Source organism: Protopterus annectens, chromosome 1.part2 (assembly GCF_019279795.1).
Source record: "Protopterus annectens isolate FY-2018-M chromosome 1.part2, PAN1.0, whole genome shotgun sequence".
NCBI classification, from domain to species: Eukaryota; Metazoa; Chordata; order Ceratodontiformes; family Protopteridae; genus Protopterus; species Protopterus annectens.
Window position 1 is genome coordinate 677,233,717 of NC_056727.1, and position 14,405 is coordinate 677,248,121.

At 37.7% G+C, this 14,405-nt stretch overlaps 1 protein-coding gene across 1 annotated transcript in view; it reads right to left on the reverse strand.

Annotated features, from left to right (window-relative positions):
• The window catches only part of AKT3 (AKT serine/threonine kinase 3), a 2,413,182-nt gene that overhangs the window by 966,129 nt on the left and 1,432,648 nt on the right, over positions 1–14,405 (reverse strand). The gene's annotated exons all lie outside the window — the stretch shown is intronic.

A 14,405-nucleotide genomic window follows, 5' to 3' on the forward strand; every position in this document is an offset into this window, starting at 1 on the left:
TTCCTCATCATTCTCGGAAACCATAGAAAGGTCTCTGGCCAAACTAACATTAGAACCATGCATGGTAACGGAATCACCAGAATTAGCTATCTGCAAAGCTCTCTTAGCCAATGAAATCACATCAGTCAAACAGCTATAACCTGATTACCAGCTGTATGATGAAGTTCCTTTTTCTTGTGAACTTCACTACTAGATAAAATATCTGGGAACAGAGGATTATGCCCGACAATGGGTCTCTTACCCTGGACTACACCTGTAATTAAAGAGCTTGGTTCTCCCATACCTGTGCTAGGTACTGGTACAGGTCTGGACATGCCTAACCCCTGTTCACTAGTGTCCAAAGGTACAAAAGAGGACAGGGCAAAAGGCGAGTGGTCTGGGGGACTAGAGGTTGCCACAACAGAATCACTAACTGTAGGCTGAGGCATTTTTTTTCTTTTAAGTTACAACTGGCTTTGACAAAGGGGTACCAGAGTTAAAGTCATCATATCAGGAGAGAGAACACACGCAAGAAAAATAAACTGAGTACTGGATAATATATCACAATAAACAGTAAACTCTGCCAAAATTGCTATTATCACAAAAAAGGAATGTGTTCAGAATTCTTTTTAACTGACAGAAATTAAAGAATTTTTAGTACACAAAGTCCAAACACCAAAGCAACCAATGTGTCAAAATCAGTGTTGAAAATTAGCTCCCCACACTGCAACCACATTAAACTCCCATAAAAAAATGTATAATAGCAATTTAAACTATTTTTCAGAGCAAATTAAAATCTCCACAGACATTCATTTAACTTCAAAGTAAAACAGTAATCCAATGTTAAAAACGCACAAAGCACAGTCATACATACAATAAATGTATAAATGATGAAAAATCCAAGTTCTGCAATACTGTATTTTCATGTCAAAGATGAAAATAAGGCAGAGTACCTACAGTAAAAACAGGCCTCTAGAGTCTTAACAGCGCATATACATATACTGCACTTCTGACAGAAGTGTTGAAAGTTTCCTCAGAAGTAGTAAAAGCAAACATCTGTCATAGATAGAAAAGAAATACTGCTACAAGCAGAATTTTTATTCTATTACTTTTGTTTTATTTACTTTACCTGGAATGTCTGACTGGGCCAAAGGTCTGTTTTCAAGAGAGGCCCACAGAGAAATGCCATAAAAAATTTACAAAATGAAAATTTTTAACAATAAACATGTTTTAAAAAAGTATCTTAAAAGACATTATATACAATTCAAGTATATGTGATGACATGGGCAGCCATCATTAAATGCAATCTTGAGTATTGACCAGCACTTCTATGGCATTACGGTGGGATGAAATGGCTAGGCTTAAAATGACCTCAGGGTCGATAGCCTAGTAATCTCTTATGATCCTATGAATGGTACGGACTACAAAGTAATAACATGGAATATAGCAGTAATGACAGATACATTAAAAAATATGAGTGAAGAGGCAAACAGGTAAGACAGAGGAGACCATCTATATGAGGTGAAGATGTATGGAGTTAGGGAGAGAATAAGACTGAGTCATAGTACGAAAGTTTAAAGGGTTGAGAGCCACTTTTTCATCCTATTTTAGCACATGAGCAAAGCCAGTTATTCTTGAGGTGTTCCTTTTGGAGTTGTTTAAATCAGAAGTGTTGGCATTTTGAGTACTGCTTATGGTAAGGAATTCCAGGATTTAGATAGTTTGAGAAAAAGGAATCCCCATAGCTATTGTTTTATGTGGTTACTTTTAGTAAGTTTTTGTTGGAAGATCTAAGTGATCTAAAGCAGGAATAGGCCTGAACTAGAAGTCTGAGAGCAGGACAGCTGTTTGGGTGGTGGAAGATGGTATGAGTGAAAATTAATTGGTTGAAGGTGTGTAGATTGAGAAGTACAAGTCATTTTAGCCAGTGCAGTGCAATGGTGTGGTGTGTGTAGTTTGGAAAAGGTTACTTTAAATTTGGGAGAATTAGTCTCTATTAAGCACAAATTATTATAAAGGAATCTGTGCATATCCTTAAGTATAATACAATGACTCTTATGGGTCTAGATAGAGATTGTAACTGGAGATATTTAATTAATGTAAATTGTTTAATTGTTAATGATATATATTGTGACTGCTTAGGTTTGTTAATTCACTCCTTTAAGGCATGTTCTGCCGAGGTGCTAAAGGTGAATAAAGTTCCCATTATTGGTTCCTGTGGCTGTTTGTTTTCAATGGTGTGATATATGGAAGGTTTGAAGCACATCTTGCTATTTTTTTATAACAGGACTCAAATCTGTTTAAATCAGTTTTTCGAAAGTTTGTGAATAGTGGTAATGCAAACGGCAGAGTGGAATGTAGATGAGTTCTGAATATGGCTTTTCTGGTGGAGTCAGTTGGGAAGGGCTTGATTCTACAGAGGAAGCCAAACATGATGTGTAAATTTTTGATAGCTATTGCAAGGTGTTTGTCAAATCTAGGGTTGTTGTCAATGGTCACCCCTAGGAAATTAGTGTGTTTCACTGGTTCTAGTATAGTTTTGATGGAGGAGTAGATGGTGAAGGAGGGTGGGTGGTCATGTAGTTTGTTACTGATAAAGAGCATCCAGCTTAGTTTCCGAGACTGAGAACACGTTGTGAGTCAGAGAGGTAATTTTCAATGTCAATGAAAGCTGTCTGAGTTGTCTGTAGGAGTGCAGGTATGGAGGGAGCTAAACAAATAAGGGAGGAGTTATCTGCTTATTGTACAATGGTTGCATTTGAGTGGCTGAGAAGAGTTTATTACTGAAAATAGTGAAAAGTAGTGGGCCAAGTATATATCCTTGAGAGACAAGTAAAAAGAGAAGAGTGCTCGTTACGCCATTTGACATCCTGTTGACAGTCAGATAAGTAACTAAGAAACCAGGAGAGGGCAGGCTGGGACAGGTTTAAAGAGGCTAACTCATTCAAACGTTTCTGTTCGGAGACTGTCAAAAGCTTTTGACATGTCAAGAAAGGAGGAGGATATGTGGAGGCCAGTATTTCTAAGCTTGCTGACTGAATTAGTAAAGCTAACAAGGTCAGTGGTGATGCTATGCTTCGGTCTGAAACAGTGCTGGGATGCAGGTAGAAGGTTGCTGTTTAGCACATAATGGAGTAGTTGTGCATGGATGCATTTTTCAAGAATCTTGGCATGGGGGGGCTACTGGCCTATAGTTGATGTGTCATCTCTGTCTAGAGGAATGATGTGAGATTTTCCATAGTTAATGGGCAAATTGTTCAGTAATGGACCAGTTGATTAGGATGGAAATAGGAAAGACAGGACATCTGATGCTATTTTAAGAAATTTATTGGGAGGCTGTTCTGTAACTTCCCACATGAATTACTGTAAATACTGAAAGAAATAAAATATTTTTTAAACAAGCTAAAAATAGAAAAAGAATAATAACTATAATAATAAAATGAGAGGAAAGGGGTCCTCAAATAGGGCTTATCTGAGTAAGCTTGAGAAATTTGCACTGGATCCACTGAAGAGTCAAGAGAACTTTCTTGTTTGGATGGTGGAATAAAGCTGAAAACTCACTTCCTGTGACAGCTGTAGGCTTCCCACTCAGAATATGCTCACTCAATCAGCTGCAACAGGAACACAGAGGGAGGGGAATCTGAGGTTTTGAAAGCTGGCCAGTACTGGGTTCCCTGGCAGATAACCCAAAATGCCACTGAGGCAGTGGGAATGATGATCATCTATATCAAGATGAGGAACAGCAAAGCACTAAACCTGTACATTCCAAACATAAAACTGAATTGCTGGATCATGGAGTACCATAAATTCCTTATGCAGACAATGACACAGACATTTGTGAGGACCTCAACTGCTGGTAATACACTGAAGTAATCCAGAACAGTATTACAAACTTGTAATAGATAATACACAGCCAAGTTCATGTGCAGCAAAAACAGTGCAAAATACACCCATCTATTCTACAGGATCAATATAGAAGTAGCACAGAAAATGCAAATATGTAAAAATGCACATTCTACTGAGAAAACAGGAAAAACAAGGTGCAAATTATTAACAGCACATTTCAGACCATATGCAATTATTTTCTAACATTCAAAGCAGCTACAGTGAAAAACAATGTAATACATGCACATATGCATGCACATATACACACACACAAATATGTAAAATATATGTATATGACCAAAGTCTAATTAGCATCTCAGGTGTTTAAAAGTGCAGGAAGGGAGGGGCCCCTTGGCCCTGGAAGAGGCCACAACATGAAGAGACTACCAGGCTGGAGGGAGTGGGTTTGGCCTGGAGGTGTAGATGCCTAGGGCCTGAGCTGGATAAGCTTCTTGAGCAATACTCAACTGCCTACCCAGCCTTATAAGACATCACTATGGAAGGGGAGTAGTTAGGGCCATAACATAAGTCAGGCCTTTAGAAGCAGCAGTGGCATCTTTCTGGTTTCTGCATCTCCTGTGCTTCAGTACTAATCTTTGACTGGGTGGGGGTCAGACCCATAGTCTGGCAGAGTAGGAAAATACTAGATAATATTAAAAAGCACCTAAATTCAAATAAATACATAAATTAAATAAATATATACACAATACTCTGATTATGCCCTGTGTTTATGGTGGGCAAAAGCGCCCAGTTTGTTGTGTTCTACAATAAATATTTCTTGCTTTTATGAACAGCAGTTTTGGACTTATTTGAATGTAACAAGTACTTAGTCAGCCTGACTCCACAGCTTGCAGTGGTGACTTTTTGTTTTTTTCTGGTGAATTTGTTGTTTCTTTACCACGTTTGTTGGAGACTGATATACACAATATATCCATACATGGGCGGCAAAACCAGAGGTATAACTCAGTTTTTGGCCAGACCCTTTGCCATGTAAGACTGCAGTCTTGAACTGTGGCCATAATAAAGGCAGCCCAGCCATGAAATTAACTAATCCTCGTATTCATTTCTATCTTTTTTTCTCCAGGACCTGAAAAAGTAGGCAAGGACTCTGTACTTGCAAATACCACCATAACAGGCTGAAAAGCCAGAAAACAAGAAAGAAATATAAATAAACACAAACGCAATGCAAAAAATTCAAACACAAAAGTATGGAAACTATATTTATTAAGAACAGTCTCCTCTACAGGGCACACAAGGCACAAAAAGACAGGTAGACTACAAAATAGTTCCATTATAAAGGTGTAGTGTTTAGCAGTCTCAACATGCACAAAGTATCATGATGCAAGACGGAAGGAGTATATTCTGCTGTGCTGACCTTACTGTTTGTACATCTACTGTATTATGTACATAAGGATCAGTACTTTAGTGCAAAATACAGGCTCCATAATGGTGGTTTGTGCCTTCAATCTTTTGAATGAGAGTAGCGATCCTACTTTATCCCCTGGATTGAGCATCCCATTTATTATGCTTTGAAAATGCATGGACAGATGACCATGTGGCAGTCTGACAGATACTCTGAGTAGAAAGATTCCCGATGAAGGCTAAAATATGTACCTGCCAAGGGCCCTGAATGTATCTGCTTCCAGGGCCATGTCTTATTACTTACTTGGCAGATTGAGCCTTAACTTCGGAAAGCAATGTTTTATTGTACTTTTCACAGTAGAAAACTGCACAATTAACTTATTTATTTATTTTATTTTACATTTGTTGACCGGGAATGTCTGGCTAAGCCGAAGCCCTTTCTCAGCAGAGGCCCGGGGAGAAAAGCTCCAGTACATACTTAATAACCATATGGTGCAAGTTACAGGTTTAAAAAACGAGTGGAGAAAAAGCTTCAGTGCATTCATAGTACAATGGCATCTTTGTTTAGTCCAGCTTTTGTCACATACATGGAAGATAAAATGCTCTGTAGCTGCTCTTCAAACAATGCAGTCAATGGTCTTGTCTCCTCAGATACAAAACTAATAATAATCCACTGGCATAAAATAATCAACAGCTGATGAGCATCAGTGGCAACAGAACACGTGAAAGGGCAAGTTTGTCACTGAATAGCCATTTTTATCCTTTACAAAATAAACAAAATGAGTGGTCTACCTAATAGGTTTTGTCATTTTCACAGAATACTTCAAGTGCCATGCAAACATCCAGGTAGAACACAACTCCTTCCTCTATCTTTCTGCTTGGAATGGGAAACTTGAAGCTGAGGAGGATGAGTCAGGATAAAGTCAGAGATTCCCTTAGACACACAGGAGAGGTTTGTTCTCAACAAAACTCTTTTCTTATAAAAAATTATCCGACATTCCTTAAACATCATAACATGTCATTCAGAAATTCTTGTGGAACTAATAGACTCTACAAACTACAGTCTTTCAAGGCCGGAATTTCCTGTTAGTAGAACTGACCAATATAAAAGGAGGCAAACTTTTTAAACTCCTATCCCTGGACCTTGCTCAATGGTTCCCTTAACTGTGCTCCATCAACTCCTTTACTTCTCTAAGGGTGAAAGCTAGGCATCACACAAATGGATACGATCTGTCAGGCTCATTCATTCTCCTGAAAGCAACAGTGTGACATTAAGGAGCAGGCCAGTGTACTGGTACTTTTTAGGTCCCTGCCACATCCCCCCTAAACCCTAGAGGTGGGTGACTGGGAAGCTGGCTGACATGCAATGGCTGCCTGGGTGAAAAATTATGTGTATGCTTCTACCCCACACCATCCCCAACTTAGCGGTAAACACCTTTTAATAGCATGAGCCTGGCCTTTTCTATAAACAAATTCTGAACTCCCCACCCACACTTCCCCTTAATGGCTAATGTGGTGGAGGCATCCTGCCTCCCTCCTCTCAGGATGGTTAAGCTGGCATTGGCTACTCAGGCCCATTCTCCCCAACTGCCTCTCCAGCACCTGTGCAGTTAACTGAAAAAAAGTCAGGTCTTCATTCTGCCGAGCAATAGGACTGAGTTGCAAAGTTTTTCTAATAAAAAATTAACACACGCTAGAGCAACTTATCTGTTAAATCCTGCATATAAAATACCCTTTGGGAACTTTTTAACAGTAGTGCTTGTAACTAAACAAAGCTCCTTATACTAACAAGCGCAGTTTAAATGAGTATTTTAAACGATGTGTAAGCCAGCTCTGAAGTAGACACCAAAATAATGTAATACTTCATGGACTGAGATACTATCTGCATTAACAGACATTTTTACAAAGTCTGGTTCTGAAGGTCACAGCTCAATAGCAGGATTTGATATCATGAACTTTAAACATATGGGTTTTATGGCTGCAGTACTTGTGGTTAAGTGTGTGCATATTTCACTTTGTGAATGCTTCCTTTAATAAAATAGTATTATATTTGTGCAAATGGGAATGAAGAAGTAGTGCTTATGACCATTACCCTCTTAGTGGGTGTGCTGTTCTTCAGACCCATACTGTAAAGTCCGAAACAATGTACTGTGTTGCAGAACTTTAAGTGACCCTGCTGGTGATGACGGTGCAGATGCATTCTTCATTGTCACCGGTTCTCTACGTACACTACTAGAAATGACTTTGCACACTGGATTATCCTCCTTTGTCTTGTCAATACTGTGCCGCTCCCGGACAACCTTATTCTATAAGTTCCTGCGAGGAACATGTGTGTCTAGTAAAACTCTAAGCCTTCTGTGCCAAGCCTCCAGAAGATTTTTAGCCCTGGAGTATGTTCTTGGCATACCTTGGATCCTTAATGACCCAAAACTGAACAGGTATGTTACAGGCATGCATTTGCTCACTAATGTCTTACTTTTATACCAGTTTAGCTTCCCAGAAATGCAGTTATTGTCTGGCCAGTTAAAGATCGGTGCCACACATTCAGATATCTGGCAAGAGAGTTCTGAAAATGCAGCTAGAATTTCCTCAGGCTAACAAAAGCTATGGTAGTGAGCAGTTTCATTTACAGCCAACATCTCATGGAGTTTGTCATACAATTTCTTGAGACACTTGTTTTGACTCTGCCACCAAATTAACTTCACAAAACAGAAATTGCATCCTCTTTGCTTCACCCCCCTGGAATGTCCAACCACAGTGCCTTAAATGCTGTTACAGTATACCTGTCAGAAGGCATCCTGGCTCTGAGTCTAGTTCTAAGTTCTTAGTCATTTTGTGCAAGCCAAGGAACTGGACATTAAATGCCTCTTCAATGCTTCTAATTATGAAACAGTACAGCAGATAATACACTAAGTGACTGTTCACAAAGATATAAGTAGCATAAAGCTGTCTGCAAGAGATGGACTTTATAGGAAAAATCTCAGCCATCAATTATATTGGTGACCTCATCAAGTCAGTAAGGTTTTCTAGTGTAGTCAGAATGAAGACTGGCAGTAAAAGCTATTCTCCTCCTCTTTACTGTTGAAATGCACTATGCAGAGGACAATTTTTAGGCAAACATGTCAGCAGTTAGCTTCTTCAGAATATAATTTATTTCTCTCCCTAATAGAAGGCTGTGACAAGCAGCTCCATCTCATTACTGTCTGCAGCACAACAGAGAAATTTGGGAGTACCTGCACATTACTGGCTGAAATCTTGTTGACAATTTCCTGTATTAAGATGGTCAGATTTTTTTTCACTTTCAAGATGGCTGCATATTGAGTAACAGCTTAACTCTAGCTCTCCCAGTGTGAAAACAGAAACTCAACAGAGAAGGCCAGTAGACTTTTGTGTTTATGGGTAAATTTCAGTAATTGGCTAATAAGTATACTGACTAGATGCCAGGAAAAAAGAAATACAGAGCACCGGGAAAAAAATCAGCTATAAAAAGTGAGGAAGAAGCACTGACTGGGAAATGTTCTGCAGCTGTTGACCAAAAAGCAATGCAACCTCCAAACATGACTTCCAGTAACCTACCGAAAGATATAAAATAACTGCACACAGACCTGGTTAAAATAAACACAAACAGGATGGAAGAAGCTTTAAACAGATTTCAGATGAGGTGATAAAGCTGCAAAAAATCAGAGGTTGAAATGAAGAAAAAGCTGGCTCAATATGAGACTACTCAGGAAGAAATGTTTAAAAAAATAACAGAATTAGAAGACAGAGCATGTATGGAAAACCTGAGATTTTCAGCTATTCCAGAGAAGCTGGAAGGAACAGACGGCATTAATTTTATGACGGCTCTAATAAGCAACTGTACCGTATTCAACAGCAGGAGATGTTAGTTGAAAGGGCACATTGTGTGTAAGTTCCAATTCTGGCTATGAGAAAGCAACCTAGACCTTTAATAGTAAAAATGCAATCCTACCAGCAGGAGGAGATGACTGACAAAACTGGCAGAACAACAAAATACTAAAAATGGGAGACAGCAGAATGTTCTTGGAGAATGACTGCTCATTGCTCACCAGGCAGAAGAGGAGTAAATTCATTTTACTATTCATGGAATGTCAAGACAGATGTAAGATTCAAGGTGCTGTACCCAGCTGTCTTCAAGGTATTCTTCCTTGGTGGGACAAAATCATTTTAATGAAGTACATGCTAAGGAGGAAATACAAAAGTTTGTCCAAACAAAGTGAGCTGTGAAGCAGAATGAGATTTTGTTTCTTGTTCTTGTGGTAAAGGACCTTTTCCACTGTTTCAACTGAAAATGTTGGACAGAAGAAAGGGACCACAAGAGCTGACTAGAAGAATCAAAAATACTTTAGAAATGAAGCAGAAACAGGATTTTGGAAATGGAGATGAACAGTAATAAAACTTAATGTGGCATTACAATGCAATAATTATATTTGTGAAATATGACAGAACAAGAAAATCTGAAAATATTGGACTTCTTCAGAATTTGTTGGACTTTAGGGGACAAGTATATGCCTACTTCATATTATTAATGTTCGGAAGAATGCTTTAGGGAGGGGAGAAAGTTAACTTGTAAGTAAAGAAAACTTTTTTTCCTTAACAGTACCATTTGTGTGGTGTATGGTTTTCTTTGCATGCTATAAAGTAAAGTTTTCTTAGTTATTTTAAGTGTAACGGGGACTGTAAATAGGCACTGATGTTCTTTTTTCCTTTCTTTCTTCTTGTTCACTTTTAAGAAGTGTTGGCACTGCAATGTAAAAATAAAAAAGCCTGGGTTAAAAAGAGCATGACAAAAGAAAAAATAATGCGCTTTTTCTCATTCTTGCATGGGGAATGACTAGATTGAGGATCTTGGATTGATTAAGTTTTAAGGGAAAACGAGAAAATGAAAGAATATTGAATATTATGAGGCTTTTTCTCTAGCAAATGAATGTATGCTTAGCAGCAATTCTGTATCTGGATCTCATGTCTCCATGGAAACAATCTGATGAAGAGAACCTGACTGTCTGGTTCTGATGTCTCCATAGAGACAATCTCACAAGAAATTGGCTGCCCAGTTCTCATATCTCCACGGAAACAATCTGATAAAGAGAAACTGGTTACAGTCTGGTGTAGAGTGACTGGCTGGGAAGAAAAAAAAGAAAAGCAAAACTGGCTAAGAGATAATGTTCTCTGAAAACATTCAGGGGTTTTCCCATCTGGGGCAGCTATAAAGATAAGCCAAAACAAGTTAGCACTTAAAAGCATAGGCTGCACCATGTGTCATAGCATGGATAACCTTTCTTTTAGCTTAACTCAAGTCTGAGTGTGACAGTCAGTTTGGGTCATTTGTTCCTATTCGGAGGGTTACACTAATATTTGAAGATGTATATAGTACTGCGTGTCAGTATTAAATTAATAGGTTTTAGGGGGTACTGTTTTTTTTGTTTGAGGGCTTTCAATAAAACAAAATGTTTTATAAGATGCAACACAAGCTGAAATGGATATAACAAGAAATAATTATATAAAAGTTCAACCTGCCAAACAGTGTATGCATGCAACACAAAAGCTGGAACTATTCACTTAACAAAAAAGGTGTTCTACATAAAAGATGGGAATAGTAACTTTTTTTAATGCAATGATGCTTTCTGTAATGTCTTTAAATGTCAATGTTCTCACAGATAAATACAAAAAAGAAGAGTGAACTACATTAAAATGTGGAATGTAAATAGCTATGCTACAGGAGACATTTGGAAACAACTGAACATGTGAATTTGATAAAGAAAGGTTTTCAGGATGGTTATTCAGAAGAATATCTGGGACAAAGGAAAACAGGAGTACCTATATTAATTGGAAGAGGAACACCAATAGTGATAGAAGAGGATAAAAAAGATAATGGCACATTTGTAATGCTAAGGGAGAAGGAGTACACTGGGGTATGTTTATATTCCACCTAAAACTGCTATGATGGAGCTTAAGAAAATTTGGGGAGGAATAATTACTTTTCATCAAGGAATAATACTTACTGGTGGGGATTGGGATTTGATTTGTAGCAGTGAAGATTTGTATTGGGGTGTCCAGAAGGGAAAGTATAGCAAGGGAGGGTAGATTTTTGAAGAAATATATGAAAATATTTAGCAAGGAAGATATGAATTCAGTAACAGGAGTTCGGAGTGAATTTAGATATTATTCCCCAAAGATATAAAAACTGGGCTAGGCTAGACAGAATTTACATTTCATAGGAATATGTGCATTTAACTGAAGGTCTTGATATGCACTCAATAACTACTGCAGATTATGCGCCAATAGCAACTAAAATAAAAAACACAGGGTAATGAAATAAGAATGAGACACTGGCGCTTTCCCACTTGTCTGTTGAAAAGAGAGGAATTATTTAGGAGCTATTTGAGAGGATTGAAATTACTTCTGAAAATATAGCTATAAAATTAAGATGGCATTTAAAAATTGGGTGGAAATTAAAGAAAGGGAGCTACTGTTAAGTAACAAGACTTGATTAGAGGGACTAACAAATGTTAAAGTGTTGCAGAATAGGGGAAATCTCACAGAACAAGAGGATCAACTGCAGAATGCTAAAAAGGAAATAAGGGATTACCTCAATAACATACACTAGCTTAGAAAGATTGCTGTTAAACAACTGTTTGATAACAGATATAATTCCTATTCTACTTATACCATTTAACATAACAAATTGCTCAAGTCATCCCCTCTCTGAAATATCACTCCTCTTTTTGAGCATTACTCTGTATATATTGTTTCCACAAATTCCATTTATTTCTACAGTCTGCTACTTCCATTTTCTAAAGATCCCACCTCCAATTTCTTTCTCTCCTTTACAACATTCAATGATTCTGTTACAGTTGCCTTTGTTTTTGATTTCCATTTTCTAGTAATTACATTTTAGCAGCCAACTATACTTAATGGGGTTTTACTGTGTATAGGTAATTCAGCTTCCATATCTCATCTAAAACAATAATTTTCTAAGTTAAAATAATTTGCTCCCACAACAGTTCTGACAAAATACTTTGTAGGGAATTTCTAAAATCTATCAGCTCGTTGCATTTCCAAAAAAACATATTCCCCAAGTACCCCTCTCTTTCCTACTGTACCTCCAGAAACTGCTGTCTACCTGTGGAAAAACTTTCTGAAGTAAACTTGGGGTATAAAAATAGTTATGCAAACCTCCACGCAAAAATCCTAAACCACTTAGATTTTGTTGCATACTTGGGAACCATACAAATATTCTCCCATCGTTTCTTTGTATACTGGCTTTTTAGTCTTATTTCCCAGTTTCTTCTAAATTCTTCTAATTGATTTTTGTATTTATCATGCATTATTTCATATGTCCTACTAATTATCCCTTAAACCATAGCTTACGTTCTAGACTCAGCCAGCACTGGTCTTTCATTTGACACCCCCTTCCCTTTCTCTATGTCTATACTCTTGTTATCAATCCCTGCTAAGGAAGGTAGTCTCCAACCAGCAGTCAAAACTTCTGCTTGGCTTAATCCCACTTTATGACTTTTCCTCCCCAATTATTTGCTTTTGATGCCTTGGTTTCTTTGCTAATCTTCTCCCATAAATTCAAGCTTCCCCTTGCATATTTTTGTGCCCTTACTCAATTCAAGCTTTGGCTTAATTTTCAAAATATTTACTTTGTAAATATAATAATTTGTATTATTGCTAACATTCTCCTTAGTGCCTGCATCCAAACTCCTACTCTCTATTTTGGACCCCCTCTCCCAATTCAAAATAATTTATTTCCACTTTGATTTGTAGTCTTCTGTTAGTGTTATTTAGATGAACCTTAACTGTGTAGTTCTAAAATATTCCTTCAAATCTGGTAATCTTAAACCACCTTACTCTATGGCGAGAAACCAGTTATTCTACTTAAATCTTGCCCTCTTCCCTTCATAAGCAAATTCTTTCAACTCTTTATTAATTATGGCCCACAGCTTCTCCTCTATGTGACAAAAACATGCTTGACTTGTGTACCTGCTTATATCTTAGTATCCAAAGCCATAGTCAAGAGCTTCCTACATCTTAGTTTTTCTATTTTGCTTACTCTCTTCCCACGTATGTTCAGCTGCCATAACAGAATCCATTTTAATCCAAGCACCTAAAACAATGTTATCATGACCTCAAATATGGGCATCACTGAACCAGTTCATGTGTGGGAACATAGTTTACTGCTACAGACTCTTACCTTGATTCAATTTATATCCTGAAAAAACATCTCAAGATGTTCCACAATACCAAAAAAATTATTTTCAAGATTTATCAAATGCAAAATAATATCAGCTGCAAGGACCATACCACTTATACCACTGAATTTGTGAGTTCCTTATTTTCTTTGCCAATGGTTCTAAGTACAAGGCAAATAAAGGAAAAAGAAGGCACCACTGCCTGGCTCCTCTGTTCAAACACAGCTTGTAAGACAAGCCCGCCACTCCCCCATCTTGATTCTTGCCCCTGACCATTCTTGTATATTCCTAATTAACCCCATTATTCTATCAAAAATGCAAATGCTGTCATTGCCCTACTCAAAATCCCATCTAAAGCTATCAAATTCTGTCGTTGCATCTAGACCAACTAACAATGACAGGGTCTTTCACGCTGTTTCCCTTAAAATTATCACTGCTCTGTTAATGTTATCAAATATTTGCCTTCCCCTTCACAAAACCACACTGCTACACATCTATCAGTTTTGACAGCATTTTAGCTATTCTTGTAACTAGTACAGACACGTTTTAAAAATATGGTTTAAAACAGAAACTGGTTTACATGAAATTGGATTTAAAGGGTCTTTGTCCTCTGAGTAGCACACCTGGCACAGCTTTCTTCCAAGACAAAGTATTGTCCCTCCTTTTAAAATATTGTTGAGTAAAACGTTCCAGATATTTATAATTTTTTCCCGCCTAACTTCCAAACTTGCACAGGAAGTATTTGTAGGTCTGTAACCACAGAATACAATCTATTTTTGCAGACTTCTGGGTTGATTGACTAGATATCACCCCTTTATCTTAACCCCTCCCATCTCAGCTATTAGTTACTGAGCCTCATCTTCCCCTAACCATAGCAAATTAAGTCTTCTATAAATATTTCCATTTTTGTCCGTTGACCCCCTCCCCATTTCTCTGCTGTATACAGACCTATATATAATTTCC